Genomic DNA, 4,929 nt, shown 5'->3' with positions numbered 1-4,929 from the left:
GTGTCATGAGGTTGGTCTGAGCTTGTAAATCCCTTCACTCCTGTTGTGGACTGAATAAGTCGCTATTGTGTTCGCTGCTAAGAAATGCAAACATGTTTCTCTACTCCAAAATGTGACTGAGGGCTTCTGGTTTAGTTTCATGCACTTTGAGACATGGCAGATTCTGATGGAACTAGGACATACAGAGACTACTTTGAGATGTACTTGACAGAGAAGAATTCGCGGTGCACTGCGACGTGGGAAAATTAGGCTTTTCCTTGACTTTGGGCTGGAGCACTTTTGCACGAAAGGCAAAGGTGACACTACTCCACTACAGAAAGGATTAGGGCAAGCAAAATGCACTCTAAAAGGGGTGACCACCTCCGCACATTCATGGCCAGGAAGGAGCGAAATTTAACAAAGATTCACACTTCAATGAAATAGAATGAAATTCCCTACCACAACAAAAGCAGATATGGGCGACTTCATTTCGAGAAAGGTTGGCTGATGAGAAAAACAAACGAGAAAGCTCACTCCACGTCCATCCAGGAACCAATCGCTGTAAAAGAGGAACTCCACTATTTCCACCCGGCTTTGAACCGGGGACCTTTCGCGCTGAAGTGCATGTGATAACCACTACACTACAGGAACACAGCCCCGGCTTTGCCCTGCACTCTGGCCTTCCTACAGCATTCAAATTTGCAGCTGTTCAACGCTTCACGTCTCTTTTTACGAACAGATCAAAGTAGTCCAGCGTTATTGGCACTATTGAAAAATAAAATATATCATGTGAACCTGCCCAGAAAATATTCACATGGACGTTGCCAGGGTTGCAGGTTTCGGACCGTACGGCGATGCTGAATAGGTTGGGGCAGTTTTCCCTGGAGGGTCGGGGGATGAGGGACGACCTGGCGGAAGTTTATAAAAGCATCAGGCATATAGACAGGATGAGTAGTCAAGGTCTTTACCACACGGTGGGCGAGTCCAAACCTGGAGGGTGTACAATTAAAGTGAGGGGCAGCAATTTAAAAGCGACCTGAGGGCCATTTTTTCTTGCCCAGAAAGTGGTGCATGTATGCATTAAACTGCCAGATGAATTGTTGGAGCCTGGTAAAATTACAACATTTCCAAGGGATCCAAATGTGTGTGTGAATCGGGAGGGTTTAGAGGGATATTGACCAAAAGCTGGCAAATGGGGCTGCGTTAATTTAGGATATCTGGTCGATATTGGCGAGGTAGACCGAAGGTTGTCAGCTCTCTCCATTTCCATAATGAAACTGATCCTGTAACGCGATGAAAATGAGGAGCAGATGTTCTGTGCTCACCTGCATTGTGCATTGATTAGAAACAAAACCTTGCCTTCTGTTACTTTCAACTGAAACACAGGTCTTCCCTACCCAGCTTCAGCAGACCAACACGACAAGCATAATGGCAGCGGTGGGATTCAAACCCACGCCTCCGAGGAGACTGGAACCTGATTCCAGCGCCTTAGACCGCTCGGCCACACTACACCCATACAGGAGGGTCAAATATGATTCTTTCTGATGTTGTTACTGCAAAACAACAAAAGCAAAGGCACAGGGAAAGACTTCAAGGATCCCTGTCTTGTTCATCCATTTTCTTAGCTGCCGGGCAGTGCCTAACTAAAACGTTATTTTCCCACAAGATGCTGACAACAGCTCGATCAAATCAAAAACCAACAGAAAGCTGAGAGCATCTTGTGAGAATCAGTTAGGCAACAAATGTAAAGTGCCTGGGAGAAAGTGTATACAGTTATGCTTGGATAAAGAAAACATGAACCGCACGGCATTTCTGGAATTTAGACTTTCACGATGGTGAATGATTTCACCCTTTGTTCGAAACTGAACAATTCTGGCGTTAACACATAATATGAAAACCACCGGGCTACTGGGGAAATGCACCAAGCTGAGCAGATCGTGCACCAGTTCACACCGTGCAGCAAACTTAGACTTACACACCAGTTTTGCAGTGGAAGTGGCTGAAAGATAACCCTCTGTCTGAAACACTGAGCCAGCATTAGAATTCAAGAACGACAAATCACATAGGGAGGCTATTCGAGCCTCGGTGCAGCTACGAGCTGCCATCTTGCTTGCCTTTCTCCTTACCCCAACGTTTCTCTGTGCAGCTTTCAAATCCTGGACATGGACTAATTTCAGGTGGCAGCCAGCTGATTTGGAAACCGGAGTGGGAGACAAGGAACAGTAAGTGAGTAAAATTTACAAAATTCCAAGGTGCTTATTTAGAGTTTCACAAAAGGCAGTTTCTGAATGTAAAATATGATCAGAGATGTCACAGTGATACTCACAGCATGCAATTGCTTTTTGTTCAAGAAGTGAAAAGCTCTCGTGCCTGAGTTACCAGCATTTCACATCCTGCTGACTGATTAAGTGAGGGTTAGGGTTGGTGTTCTCTTACTGTTGTTAGTTTCCTTCGCGTTTGTCCAACGTAGTGTTTCTCACAGTCTCTGCAGGGGATTTTGTAGATGACATTGGTCCTGTCCATGGTGGGGAGTAGGTCTTTAGTTCGGGTGGTCACTTGTCGTCGGTTTGATGTGGGTTTGTGTGCCACCCTGATGCCCAGTGGCCTTAGATGTCTTGCGGTGAGTTCTGACGTGTTCCTGATGTAGGGTAGTGTGATGTGTGTGTCGAGGGTGTGTAGAATCTTTCTGATGCTGTTCCTGTAGGCATCTCCTGACCCAGTTCTTTGGATATCCATTATCATTGAACAACTGGCTACAAAAAGACATGAACAATGCTCACTCATCTCAATCCACATGGACAAGGAGAACCGCCACTTCAACTGGGACAACACCAAGAGGGAGGGCTTCAGATATGTAGATAATTGGGATGTGTTCTGGGGAAGGTGGGACCTGTAAAAGAAGGATGGGTTACATCTGAACTGGAAGGGGACCAATATCCCGGGTGGAAGGTTTGCTCGAGTAGTTCCAGAGGGTTTAAACTAGTATGACAGGGGGGTGGGAACCTGAGCTGTATACCGGAGGTGAGAGTTGATGCAGGTGAGCAAGAAGTAGACCAGCTAGTGGGAAGGATTTTCCTGGGAAGGAACCAAGGGATCAGTTAATGTGTGTTTGCTTTAACGCAAGGAGTATCAGGAATAAAAGTGATGAACTTAGAGCATGGATCAGTACCTGGTGCTGTGATGTTGTGGCCATAACAGAGACATGGGTTTCTCATGGGCAGGAATGGTTGCTGGATGTTCCAGAGTTTAGAGCATTTAAAAAGAATAGGGAGGGGGGAAAAAGAGGAGGGGGTGTAGCACTACTAATCAGAGAGGGTATCACAGGTACAGAAGCTTCCATTGTCGAGGAAGATCTGCCTCCCAAGTCAGTGTGGGTGGGAATTAGGAACAGCAAGGGAGTAGTCCCCTCGTTAGGGGTTTACTACAGGCCCCCCAATAGCAGCAGGGAGATTGAAGAAAGCATAGGTCGACAGATTTTGGAAAAGTGTGGACGTAGTAGGGTTGTTGTAATGGGTGACTTTAACTTTCCTAATATTGATTGGAACCTCCTTCGAGCAGAAGATTTGAATGGAGCTGTTTTTGTAAGGTGTGTTCAGGAGGGTTTCCTAACGCAGTACGTTGACAGGCCGACGAGGGGAGAGGCCATTCTAGACCTGGTGCTCGGAAACGAGCCGGGGCAGGTATCAGATCTTGTGGTGGGAGAGCATTTTGGTGATAGTGACCATAACTGCCTCACATTCTACATAGCTATGGAGAAGGAGAGGATTAGGAAAAATGGGAGGATATTTAATTGGGGAAGAGGAAACTATGATGCGATTCGACATAAGTTAGGAAGCATGGACTGGGAGCAGTTGTTCCATGGTAAGGGAACTATAGACATGTGGAGACTGTTTAAGGAACAGTTGTTGGGAGTGATGAGTAAATATGTCCCTCTGAGACAGGCAAGAAGGGGTAAGATAAAGGAACCTTGGATGACGAGAGCGGTGGAGCTTCTTGTGAAAAGGAAGAAGGTAGCTTACATAAGGTGGAGGAAGCTAGGGTCAAGTTCAGCTAGAGAGGATTACATGCAGGCAAGGAAGAAGCTCAAAAATGGTCTGAGGAGAGCCAGGAGGGGGCACGAGGAAGGCTTGGCAGAACGAATCCGGGAAAACACAAAGGCATTTTACACTTATGTGAGGAATAAGAGAATGGTCAAAGAAAGAGTAGGGCCGATCAGAGAAAGCATAGGGAACTTGTGTGTGGAGTCTGAGGAGGTAGGGGAAGCCCTAAATGAGTTTTTTGCTTCTGCCTTTACGAAAGAAACGAACTTTGTAGTGAATGAAACCTTTGAAGAGCAGGTGTGCATGCTGGAATGGATAGAGATAGAGGAAGCTGATGTGCTGAAAATTTTGTCAAACATTAAGATTGACAAGTCGCCAGGCCCGGACCAGATTTGTCCTCCGCTACTATGGGAAGCGAGAAATGCAATTGCTTCGCCACTTGCGAAGATCTTTGCATCCTCGCTTTCCACTGGAGTCGTACCTGAGGACTGGAGAGAGGCAAATGTAATTCCTCTCTTCAAGAAAGGAAATAGGGAAATCCCCGGCAATTATAGACCGGTAAGTCTCACGTCTGTCGTCTGCAAGGTGTTAGAAAGGATTCTGAGGGATAAGATTTATGACCATCTGGAAGAGCATGGCTTGATCAAATACAGTCAACACGGCTTTGTGAGGGGTAGGTCATGCCTTACAAACCTTATCGAGTTTTTTGAGGATGTGACTAGAAAATTTGATGAGGGTCGAGCTGTGGATGTGGTGTATATGGACTTCAGTAAGGCATTTGATAATGTTCCCCATGGTAGGCTCATTCAGAAGGTCAGGAGGAATGGGATACAGGGGAACTTAGCTGCTTGGATACAGAATTGGCTGGCCAACAGAAGACAGCGAGTGGTAGTAGAAGGAAAATATTCTG

The 4,929-nt window shown here is 46.2% G+C and overlaps 1 non-coding gene across 1 annotated transcript; it reads right to left on the bottom strand.

The window, feature by feature from the left end:
• Positions 1-1,408: 1,408 nt before the first annotated feature.
• Positions 1,409-1,492, bottom strand: trnal-cag (transfer RNA leucine (anticodon CAG)). Its single transcript has one exon. It is a non-coding gene; the product is annotated as a tRNA-Leu (tRNA).
• Positions 1,493-4,929: the final 3,437 nt, after the last annotated feature.

Source organism: Stegostoma tigrinum, unplaced genomic scaffold, assembly GCF_030684315.1.
Source record: "Stegostoma tigrinum isolate sSteTig4 unplaced genomic scaffold, sSteTig4.hap1 scaffold_57, whole genome shotgun sequence".
NCBI lineage: Eukaryota > Metazoa > Chordata > Chondrichthyes > Orectolobiformes > Stegostomatidae > Stegostoma > Stegostoma tigrinum.
This window is presented reverse-complemented; position numbering and strand designations above follow the sequence as displayed.